Here is a 12,561-nt window from a genome sequence, read left to right as displayed (position 1 = left end):
GAGGACAGACAGGTTTTGTCACTTATGCATGCACTTTAACGCAGTGCCAGCAACCTATCTTTATTTGCTGGCTCGTTCAAACACGCGCATTAGCTTCTCGACGTTATGGCGAGTCTCCGCCCCCTCACCCCTCACCTCTCTGATACTACTACTCCACACCAATGGCGTGCGCCGCAGCCAACAGGTCCTATCTGGAAAGCCGCTCGGCGCCGCCATCACTAAGGACGCAAGTACGTGAGCAAGCGCCAGCTGGGCGCGAAACGGCTGTAGTACCGTCCACTTATCCCTGGTCACCCGCATCCCGCACTCCCCGGACACTCTCATCTATGCAGGTTTGATCCATCCAAATGTGATTTGATTTAAATTGATTGGTCCGTTTTCAAACTGCATACATTTGCATAAAAATTTGCATAATTTCTGAAACATTTGCATCTCATTGATCATCCCTACTATTGACCTGCCCTGCCTTGTAGTCTTTAAAGACAAAGGGAATAACTTTAACTAATCACAACAAAATGATCTATATCTTGTTTTTTTCGCCACCTTTTAGTCTTTCTTTGGGTGGTACATTATGCTAAGAATCATTTTATTCGAAATGCATTTTAACGGGAATAATAAGAAAAAATTGAAAAAATGATCTCTCAGTTTTCAGCCATTATAGTTTTAAAATAATTCATGCAGTGCAGTTTCTAGGCTAAAATGCACCCAGGGCGAGGGTGTAAAAATTGCGCCCCCCCCCCCCCCCAAAGCAAGGTATGGGTGCCCGCAGTGTAGGTTAGCCAGGTCTAGTTGCACTCAGTATAGATTCCCCCAGAATAGGCACCCCAGTATAGGTAGCCAGGCATAGGTGAGCCAGTATAGTTGCCTCCGGTATAGGTTAGCCAGATAGGTGCCTCCAGTATAGGTAGCCAGTATAGTTGCCCACAGTATAGGTTAGATAGGCAGGCGTCCCCGTTATAAGTTAGATAGTTAGGTGCCCCCAGTACAGGTTAGCTAGGTGGGTGCCTCTAATATAGGTAGCCGGAATAGTTGCCCCCCGCATAGGTTAGATAGGTAGATGCCCCCAGTATAAGTTAGTTAGGTAGGTGCCTTCAATATAGGTAGCCAGTATAGTTGTCACCTGTATAGACTAGCTAGGTAGGTAGGTGCCCCCAATACAGGTTAGATAAGTTAATGCTCCCACTATAGGTTAGATAGGTAGCTGCCCCCCAGTATAGGATAGGTAGGTGCCCCCCAGTATAGGTTAGATAGGTAGGTGCCCCCCAGTATATGTTAGATAGGTAGCTGCCCCCCAGTATAGGTTAGATTAGGTAGCTGCCCCCTCAGTATAGGTTAGATTAGGTAGCTGCCCCCCAGGTTAGATAGGTAGCTGCCCCCCAGTATAGGTTAGGTAGGTGCCCCCAGTATAGGTTAGATAGGTAGCTGCCCCCAGTATAGGTTAGATAGGTAGCTGCCCTCCAGTATAGGTTAGATAGATAGCTGCCCCCCAGTATAGGTTAGATAGGTAGGTGCCCCCAGTATAGGTTAGATAGGTAGGTGCCCCCCAGTATATGTTAGATAGGTAGGTGCCCCCCAGTATAGGTTAGATTAGGTAGCTGCCCCCTCAGTATAGGTTAGATTAGGTAGGTGCCTCCCAGTATAGGTTAGATTAGGTAGGTGCCCCCCAGTATAGGTTAGATTAGGTAGGTGCCCCCCAGTATAGGTTAGATAGGTAGGTGCCCCCCAGTATAGGTTAGATTAGGTAGGTGCCCCCCAGGATAGGTTAGATAGGTAGGTGCCCCCCAGTATAGGTTAGATAGGTAGGTGCCCCCCAGTATAGGTTAGATTAGGTAGCTGACCCCTCAGTATAGGTTAGATTAGGTAGCTGTCCCCCAGTATAGGTTAGATTAGGTAGGTGCCCCCCAGTATAGGTTAGATTAGGTAGGTGCCCCCCAGTATAGGTTAGATTAGGTAGGTGCCCCCCAGTATAGGTTAGATTAGGTAGGTGCCCACCAGTATAGGTTAGATTAGGTAGGTGCCCCCCAGTATAGGTTAGATTAGGTAGGTGACCCCCAGGATAGGTTAGATAGGTAGGTGCCCCCAGTATAGGTTAGATAGGTAGGTGCCCCCCAGTATAGGTTAGATTAGGTAGCTGACCCCTCAGTATAGGTTAGATTAGGTAGCTGCCCCCCAGTATAGGTTAGATTAGGTAGGTGCCCCCCAGTATAGGTTAGATTAGGTAGATGCCCCCCAGTATAGGTTAGATTAGGTAGGTGCCCCCCAGTATAGGTTAGATTAGGTAGGTGCCCCCCAGTATAGGTTAGATTAGGTAGGTGCCCCCCAGTATAGGTTAGATTAGGTATCTGCCCCCCCAGTGTAGGTTAGATTAGGTAGGTGCCCCCCAGTATAGGTTAGATTAGGTAGGTGCCCCCCAGGATAGGTTAGATAGGTAGGTGCCCCCCAGTATAGGTAAGATTAGGTAGGTGCCCCCCAGTATAGGTTAGATTAGGTAGGTGCCCCCCAGGATAGGTTAGATAGGTAGCTGCCCCAGTATAGGTTAGGTAGGTGCCCCCCATGATGAAGGGGGGAGCCGCAGCCGCGGGGAGGGCAGCCCGACCTCTCCCTCCCTCTCCCCGGGCCGCCCTCCATGCGATCCCCCCTCGGACGGAGTGCAGTGTAATGCGCAGGGAAGCGGTATAGAAAACTACTCACCTCGCTGGCTCCACGCGCTGCTCTCTCGCCGCCAGTCTCATCTCTGCCTACACGCTGATACACACACACGCTGCTAAACAGGAAGCAGCGTGTGTATCAGCGTGTAGGCAGAGAGAGGAGACTGACGGCGAGAGAGCAGCGCGTGGAGCCAGCGAGGTGAGTAGTTTTCTATAGCGCTTCCCTGCGCATAATAACTCTGCACTCCGAGTCCGTCCGAGGGGGGATCGCATGGAGGGCGGCCCGGGGAGAGGGAGGGAGAGGTCGGGCTGCCCTCCCCGCGGCTGCGACTCCCCCCTCCATCACAGCGCCCCCTCCCAGCAGCGCCCCGGGCGGCGGCACGCCCCGCACGGCCGTAGAAACGGCCATGAATTCATGCTACCATAATTAAAACCCACAAACTCTATTTGCCCACTTGTCCCGGTTATTGCAACATTTAAATTAGGGGCTTAGAACAATGTATGGCGCCAATATTTTATTTGAAAATACAGGTGCGTTTTTTCAGTTTTGTGTCCATCACTATTTACAAGCCCACGTATGCAAATATAACATTAATATACCCTCTCAATATACATAATAAAATAGTTTAGTCCCTATGGTTACTATGTATTTATGTATTTTTTGAAAACTGAAAAAAATGTTTTGCATGTGTTTGTGTAAGGAGGAGGGGGAGGGGTCAATAGGATTTTAATTAATATTAAATTTATTTTTTTTTTTCACTTTATTACTACTTGTCGGCCGCTAGGTGGCGATGAGCGCTATCCTGGTTGTAGTTACCAGGAAGTGCTCGGTCCTTTTTTTTTTTACATTTTGTCATTTGCGGTTTTATGAATCAACATGCCTTGTGATTCGAGGCATGTTGATTCATTCAAGGGGTTTGGTTGGCTCAGAGAAACACTTGTTTCACTTCCCCAATTGCTCCACTTTCACCGCAACACTGCTGGACAGATATACTGTATCCGTCCAGACTGCCGCTAAGCAGCGCCTGCTGGATGGGTATTTCCGTTCAGTTAGGCTTAACTGGATAATGCTAAGGTGTATCTTGAGAAGTACCATGGTAAATGGGCAACTTGGACTGACTTGCCATAATTCTGATGATTGTAGGGAAGTGATGGAATTAAATGTAAACTAGGAGGGGGCATGGCAGAGTAGCTGAAGTTTTGAAGGGAAAGCCCTTGGTCTTTGGCTACAGTATGAAGTTGAACAAAGATTTGCAGGTAAATCTATCATGAATGATGGGGCATTTGCAGTGTGGTGAGTTAGTAGAGAACTGTAATGATCTGCTCTGCTGTCTGTACAGGCAGACAGCTGTTTGACTATTTTGTAAGTCTGAGTGCTGCAGGTTCCTGGAAAAGGGACCTGTCTCCACTCTGCAAGCTGCAGAGTTGCTGTTCTGGGGAGGAATTTGCATCCACTTGTTATGCAAATTGCTTAGCTGCTTCCTCTGATGGCTTGCAGTATAAAAAACATTTCTTCCCAGAATTCCTTGCTGGTCATGATGGTTGTTCCTGCTAACTCTCCTGGAGTATCAGCCGTGCTATTGTTTGCTAAAGATATTCTTAGAGTAATTCCTTGGGACTGCACTAGGCATCCCTTCTAGTGCAGTCAGGTTGTATTATCTGTATTGCCTTGTTCTGTCTCTCTGTTGCGATTGTCTTGTCGCCAGCGGCGGTTGACAGGAAATCGTTTTGTCTGTCTGGGAGTGTAGGCCAGAGCTGCGGTTGCTCCTGGCTACTCCATGTCTCTGTCTTGTCTGGTATGAACGCTTGCTGCAGGCTCGGTGAGGTAACAGTTTAGCAAGCGTTCGCGGTCTCTGTTTTGTGTTTGTGTTACTTTGGTTAGTTAGGGTGGCACGCTTATCGTGTCTTAAACGGGTTCGCTGTTGCGAATGAGTGTGGTTTTCGCGTTTAGCTAGTGTTGGTGATTTTCCTTGATGTTCTGATCGTTTTTATTTGCTATGTCTTTCTTGCTACACTTGTGCTCTGTCTAGTTCGGTCTTGTGTCACTATTGGCAATCGCTACACTTGTGATTGCGTTCCCACTTTGTTTCCTTTGTTGTCTGTTCACCGTCGCTGGGTGGCGACTAGATTGGTGGACACACATACATTCTGTCTCTGTGCTCTCTCTCTTTAAGAGCTATCTTGCCCTGAATTGCTTTAACTCGTACAATTCCCATCTGACATCTGTGGCAGTGCAGAGGCTGTGTTCGTCTGCACTCCACAGCTCCATCTGACAGTGGGAATTTCCCTCTACAGGTGCATAGCACCATAGTTGGGTTCTATCAAATTACACGCTTGTGGAGGATTTCCGCAGTGTCAGCGCGCGTCCTGTGCGCTGACCACGGCAATAATTCCGCATTCGTTACAAGAACCAAATTTTCTTTCTTTTGTACCTTTATTTTTTCTCTCTGCCCTGATCCCTTCTTAAGGCATACACGCGTCCATTTTTGATTGGCCAATTTTATCACTTCTGTGTAGTATGAGAGCTTACTTGCACAATCTGTTCATTATTTTAAAATCTTTTGGCATCATACTATGTGGAGGTGTGAAATTGGCCAGTGGTTGGCCAATCAAAATTGGATGTGTTTATGCACTCATAGATCCAGCAGGTGGTTCTGCCTTGGGCCATGTATACTTTAAATCTCAGCAAGAGTGCATGTTTTGCTGGAATTCCTGGTTTTAGCAATGTGTGGACTTCCATAAAACAGGGGAAAAGGAAGTTGTACGATGAGGATGCGTGTATGAAAAAAGGTGCAATGAAAAAAGGACCTGGCTGGACAACGAAATGGCACTGGTGGATAACGAAATCTGATAACGATAAACATCGTTGTCAAACTTGGTTAATGAGAAATACCGTTGTAAAAACCTACTCTCACACAGAACCCTCCCCTGGTGGTGTCTAACCCTAACCACCCCCCCTGGTGGTGCCTAACCCTAACCACCCCCTGGTGGTGCCTAACCCTAACCACCCCTTGGTGGTGCCTAACCCCCCAACCCCCCCCCCCCCCGGTCGTTGCCTAAAAATGTATATACAAATGAAATAATATGACAAACTATAAAGCTTCTAAAACGATAACCTACTTCACAAACTTGAATGTTCTAATGTTGTTAACGATGTTTATCGTTGCACTCTTTTTTTCTGCTTTTTTTTGCCACATTGACGATAATTGTATTAAAGTCTATGGCGGCACCCTTTTCGTCCACCCTCAGCCGGCGCCCTTTTTTCCTGCTACCATGAGGACAGGTTTAAGTGAGTTACAAAGAAGTGACTATTTTATGTATCGCTTAGTTAACATGTATATTGTTGATGATTTTGAATATAAATTGTAAAAGGTTTCAGTAGATACAACTGATACTTTTCTCCATACTATTGAAGTCTATACATAGCCCTGAACGTACCTGCGTGCGTCAGATCTTGGCGACCATACTGGGAAAATCTAAAGCATCAGCACTCCTTCACTTGTTAACAATACGCTTAGGTTTAAAGAATGTCAGTATTTGCTGTACAACTGGTATATCCAGTGCAGTACTTTAAAAAGATATCAACAATTTCACCTATTTTTGTGTTGCTGTAGGCTAGTTTTAGGTACATTTCTATTGAGGTTTTCATGTGATTCAAGTGAGAGCGTGACGCTCACAATAACAAACTAGAAACACTTTCCAATGAAGAACAGGTTCTATTTTTGCCCACCGCATTGCTTAGCTTAACAGATGCTTTCCTTCTTTCATCTTTTATTTGTCATCCTCTATAATAAAAGCCCTGTGTCCCTGCGTCCTCTCCTGTCCCTGTGTCCGTGTGTTTGCGCTACTGCGCATGTGTGGCACGCGGGCGGACGTTGGAGAGCAGGAGGACGGGTGCAGGGGGAGCGCAGGCATGTGCGCACACGTGGTGGGAAGCGTGGGCCTGTGCACAAGTCTGGCGGTGAGCACGGGCGTGCGCGCACGCGGCAGGGAGTGGTCGAGGTGGGGAGCGTGGCTTGCATTCCAGGCAAGGTGGTGGTAAAGGGGGTCGCGGTTGAGTGAGCCCTAGTGCCCGTTTTAAACGGGCATGCTTAATGCCTAGTATTTTGAAGTCTATGTACTGGAAATCACGACTTTGTATAATTTTGGCTGTATTTACGATTCTGGATGCACAGGCACCACAAGCATCTATCTAAACCAGGCATATCCTATGTCTGGCACAGGGGCCAAATATGGCCCACCAAGCCTTTTCTGGTGGCCCCCAAAGCTCTGTACAGTTGTTAATTCTAAGTGGCCCGCAGGCCGTAGCTGCGGTGCCGCATGCAAGGGCCATCTTGTGTTGCCGCTCTGCCTTCCCCTTTGCTCACCTGTAGGTTATCAGCCTACTGCCATCTTCTTCAGCTGACCTGCTTCAGGTCACTTGGACAGATATTTTAAACACTGTATTTATTTGTAAAAGACTCATTCAGGCTATCTAATGGTTTACATTGAACTGAAAAGCTCACGTAAAGATTAGGGGACATTATATTCCATGGTGCTGTACAGAGTAACAAACATCAAGGGCTGGTCCTTGCCTTCCTGAAGCACTCCATCAATGCCCTCCTTGACTCACATCAATTCGCATACAGGGCAAACCGGTCGGTGGAGGACGTCACCAACATCAGCCTGGCGTACATCACGGAGCACCTCGACAGGTTCAACTCCTACGCCTGGCTACTGTTCTTGGACTTCAGCTCTGTCTTCAACACGATCTGCCCTGACATCCTGCTTGCCAACCTCGCTCAGCTGGGAGTAGCCCCCCCCCCCCTCTGCAGGTGGATTGGGGACTTCCTTTTCAATAGAACGCAGAGGGTCAAGCTAGGCAACTGCTACTCCAAGGTGAGGACTACTAACATAGGTGCTCCGCAAGGGTGTGTCTTGTCCCCACTCCTGTTCTCCCTGTACACCAACAAATGCACCTCAACTGATGACTCGGTCAAGGTCATCAAGTTTGCAGACGATACCACAATCATTGGACTCAGGCAAAGCAGAGGTTATTCTTCTTGCGTCAACTGAAAAAATTTGGCATCCCACGCGAGTTGCTCAGGAGCTTTTACACTACCACCGTGGTGTCCATTCTTTGCACATCCCTTATCGTCTGGTATGCAGGGGCATCTGCCAACGACAAGTACAAACTCCACAGAGTAATCAGCACTGCAGAAAAGATCATCAGACTGCCACTGCCACCCCTTGACCTCCTCCACACGGCCAGATTGAGGACTAGGGCCACCAAGATTTCGACTGACCCCTCCCACCCAGGCAGTCGGTTCTTCAAGCTCCTCCCACTGGGCCGCCGCTACAGGGCTGTCCCCTCCAGAACCACCAGACGCTGGAGTACCTTCTTTCCCCAAGCAGTACTCCAACTGAACTCGAACCCTTCATGACAGCTTATGTTTTATATAACCCCCGAATGATTTATTGAATGCCTCTCACTATGTTTCATGGCTATGTTCATGTTTATGTTGCCCACCTTACGCCACACGTCCGTAGGCCTAATATATGTATGTATGTACAAATGCTATGCCATGTGCTCCAAAAACAATTCCGGGTATTTCTCTGGCATACTTGGCGAATAAAGCTGATTCTGATTCTGACATAATACAGACAATGGCATACACAATATATCGACAATGGAAATATACACTATATAGTGGGATGTGAAAGTTTGGGCAACCTTGTTAATCATCATGATTTTCCTGTATAAATCGTTGTTTTTTGCGATAAAAAATGTCAGTTAAATATATCATATAGGATACACACACAGTGATATTTGAGAAGTGAAATGAAGTTTATTGGATTTACAGAAAGTGCGCAATAATTGTTAAAACAAAACTAGGCATGTGCATACATTTGGGCACCACAAAAAAGAAATGAAATCAATATTTAGTTGATCCTCCTTTTGCAGAAATTACAGCCTCTAAACGCTTCCTATAGGTTCCAATGAGAGTCTGGATTCTAGTGGAAGGTATTTTGGACCATTTCTCTTTACAAAACATCTTTAGTTCATTCAGGTTTGATGGCTTCCAAACATGGACAGCTCCAGGGGTCTAGTCCTAGAAAAAGAGGTGAGTAGACTTACCCTAAAAGCCTCTTGGGCGTGGTTAAGCATAGCGTGGTCATGGGTGGGGCCAAATATACATGGCCTTAGCAGTGGTATAAAAGGTCTGCCAGGGGAAGTTTGAGCTCTGTCGTAGTGTATCCCCTAAAAGTAGCTGTAATCTGACAGCATTTCACCAAAAATACACATAATCTGGCAGAGGTTCCTCCAAAATACAGATAATATGACAGTGGTTCCCCCAAAATAGACAATCTGGCAGCAGCAGTTCCCCCAACATACACATAATCTGGAAGCAGTTCCCCAAAATATGCGAAACCTGGCAGTGGATCACCCAAAATACACGTAACACCCAAAATACACGTAATCTGGCATCAGCGGTTCCCCAAAAATACAGATCTGACAGCAGTTCCCCCAAAATAGGTACCCCCAGTATAGCTAGCCAGGTCTATAGGTGTCCCCAGTATAAGTAGCCATGTGTATAGTTGTCCCCAGAATAGGTGGCCAGGTGTAGAGATGTCACCAGAATAGGTAGCCAGGTGTATAGATGTCCTCAGAATAGGTGGCCAGGTGTATAGATGTCCCCAGAATAGGTAGCCAGGTCTATAAGTGTCCCCAGTATAGCCAGGTGTCCCCAGTATATGTAACCAGGTGTTCGGGTGTCCCCAGTATAGCCAGGTGTATAGGTGTCCCCAGTATATGTAGCCAGGTGTATAGGTGTCCCCAGTATATGTAGCCAGGTGTATAGGTGTCCCCAGTATATGTAGCCAGGTGTATAGGTGTCCCCAGTATATGTATCCAAGTGTATAGGTGCCCCCAGTATATGTAGCCAGGTGTATAGGTGCCCCTAGTATAGCCAGGTGTATAGGTGCCCAGTATATGTAGACAGGTGTATAGGTGCCCCCAGTATATGTAGCCAGGTGTATAGGTGTCCCCAGTATATGTAGCCAGGTGTATAGGTGCCCCCAGTATAGCCAGCTGTATATGTGCCCACCCAATATATGTAGCCAGGCATATAGGTGTCCCCAGTATATGTAGCCAGGCGTATAGGTGTCCCCAGTATATGTAGCTAGGTGTATTGGTGTCCCCAGTATATGTACCCAGGTGTATAGGTGTCCCCAGTATATGTAGCCAGGTGTATAGGTGCCCCCAGTATATGTAGCCAGGTGTATAGGTGCCCCCAGTATAGCCAGGTGTATAGTTGCCCAGTATATGTAGCCAGGTGTATAGGTGCCCCCAGTATATGTAGCCAGGTGTATAGGTGTCCCCAGTATATGTAGCCAGGTGTATAGGTGCCCCCAGTATAGCCAGCTGTATATGTGCCCACCCAGTATATGTAGCCAGGCGTATAGGTGTCCCCAGTATATGTAGCTAGGTGTATTGGTGTCCCCAGTATATGTAGCCAGATGTATAGGTGTCCCCAGAATAGGTAGCCAGGTGTCCCCCCAGCAGGAGGGGAGCAGCGCAGTGGAGAGGAGCATTGTGCAGAGAAGCGGGAAAGGGCGGATGTCTCCCCCCTCCTCCTTCCCTCACCTTGGGGCTTCTCTTCCTGGCTCTTCCCTCCAAAACATTTGCAGCGGCGTGGCTGGCAGCGGGCATCAGTGGGCGGGACTTACTTCCTCTTCGTTCCGGCAACTTGAAGCTGTGCTGCTAGTCTGGTCTAGTCAAGACCAGAGCAGTGGCACGCACAGCTTTAACTTGCCGGAACAGGAGGAAGAAAGTCCCGCCCACTGATGCCTGCTGCCAGCCACGCCGCTGCAAATATTTTGGAGGGGAGAGCCAGGAAGAGGAGCCCCAAGGTGAGGGAAGGGGGGGGAGACGTCCGTCCTTCCCCGCTGCTCTGCACAATGCTCCCCTCCATATATGCTAGGGTGGACGAAGTCCACTTTCCAAAAAAAGTGAGTGGACGTCGTCCACCTGCGTTTACGCTGGATTCGACTCCTGGACAGCTCTCTTTAACTCACACCACAGATTTTCTATTATATTCAGGTCTGGGGATTGAGATGGCCATTCCAGAATGTTGTACTTGTTCCTCTACATCAATGCCTTAGTGGATTTTGAGCAGTATTTAGGGTCGTTGTCTTGTTGAAAGATCCAGCCCTGGCGCAACTTCAGCTTTGTCACTGATTCCTGGACATTGGTCTCCAGAATCTGCTGATACTGAGAGGAATCCATGCGTCCCTCAACTTTGACAAGATTCCCAGTCCCTGCACTGGCCATACAGCCCCACAGCATGATGAAACCACCACCATATTTTACTGTAGGTAGCAGGTGTTTTCTTGGAATGCTGTGTTCTTTTTCCTCCATGCATAATGCCCCTTGTTATGCCCATATAACTCAATTTTAGTTTCATCAGTCCACAGCACCTTATTCCGAAATAAAGCTGGCTTGTCCAAATATGCTTTAGCATACCTCAAGCGGCTCTGTTTGTGCTATGGGAGGAGAAAAGGCTTCCTCTACATCACTCTCGCATACAGCATCTGCTTGTGTAAAGTGCGCTGAATGGTTGAACGATGCACAGTGACTCCATCTGCAGCAAGATGATGTTGTAGGTCTTTAGCGCTGGTCTGTGGGTTGACTCTGACTGTTCTCACCATTTGTCGCTTCTGTCTATCCGGGATTTTTCTTGGTCTGCCACTTCAAACCTTAATTTGAACTGAGCCTGCGGTCTTCCATTTCCTCAATATGTTCCTAACTGTGTCAGACAGCTGACATCTCTGATAAAGTGTAGAGAAACCGAGAGCCCAATATAGTGTAGTATGTTAAGCATAAATGAAGTAAAGGTTATCGTGAGAAAATTATACTCACAAACATGGGTTACCACACAGGCAACCACTGTATAGGCAGGTGAGGAGATTAGACCTGTCCTCACTCTGGGATAAGAAGTCGCTCTCTGTAGATGCGAAAGGGGGTAGATCACCCCTCCACCAGGGGTGGACACGGTATAGCAGTAGGAGAACAGAGGCGCCAGCAGGATAAAAGTGGCTAAAAACTTTAAAATTTGCTGGGAGGAAGCGGTGGACTTACCTCCATAAAACAGACATGAAAGACTGTCTGAATAGTAGTCACATTTATTAATTAGTACGAGTCATTTATTAGTCATTATTAGTGACTGAGGCGCTACACCTGCTATTGCTGAAATTCTGTCTTGTCCCCATTTTTATTGCCTGATGAAGCGGGCTGGGCCTGCGAAACGCGTTGCACTGTTTTGGGGTACTAATTAATAAATGTGACTACTATTCAGACAGTTTTCGTGTCTCCTTTATGGAGGTAAGTCCACCGCTTCCTCCCAGCAAATTTTAAAGTTTTTATCCACTTTTATCCTGCTGGCGCCTCTGTTCTCCTACTGCGACATCTCTGAGACAGCTTTCTGTATCCTTACCCTAAACCATGATGGTGAACAATCTTTGTCTCCAGGTCATTTGAGAGTTGTTTTGAGACCCCCATGTTGCTACTCTTCAGAGAAAATAAAAAGAGGAGGGAAACTTACAATTGACACCCTTAAATACTCTTTCTCATAATTGGATTCACCTGTGCATGTAGGTGCACTTGAGAAAGGGCATGTAGCCCGAATCGTTGTGCTTTTTTTGTCTGCTGTATAACCGCATACATTATTACAATAAATTCTGAAGATTATACGCGCAAGGGTTGAGTCCGGAATCGATTGATTGTGTATGGACTGGATTATGATTGGAGGCTTGATGGACCTCCTACGATGATCTGTGACTCCCCGAGAATAACAGAGTGATTCCTGAGGTCTGTGGACAACCTCCGTTGTGCATGTAGGTCAGGGGTCACTGAGCTTACCAAGCCAATTTG

At 47.3% G+C, this 12,561-nt stretch overlaps 1 long non-coding RNA gene across 1 annotated transcript in view; it reads right to left on the bottom strand.

Moving 5' to 3' along the window:
- Window positions 1–12,561, bottom strand: part of LOC137544403 (uncharacterized) — a 79,937-nt gene that overhangs the window by 44,626 nt on the left and 22,750 nt on the right. The window lies entirely within an intron of this gene.

Source organism: Hyperolius riggenbachi, chromosome 2, assembly GCF_040937935.1.
Source record: "Hyperolius riggenbachi isolate aHypRig1 chromosome 2, aHypRig1.pri, whole genome shotgun sequence".
Classification (NCBI taxonomy): Eukaryota; Metazoa; Chordata; class Amphibia; order Anura; family Hyperoliidae; genus Hyperolius; species Hyperolius riggenbachi.
Note: the sequence above shows the minus strand (reverse complement) of the source record. Positions and strands in the feature narration are given on the sequence as shown.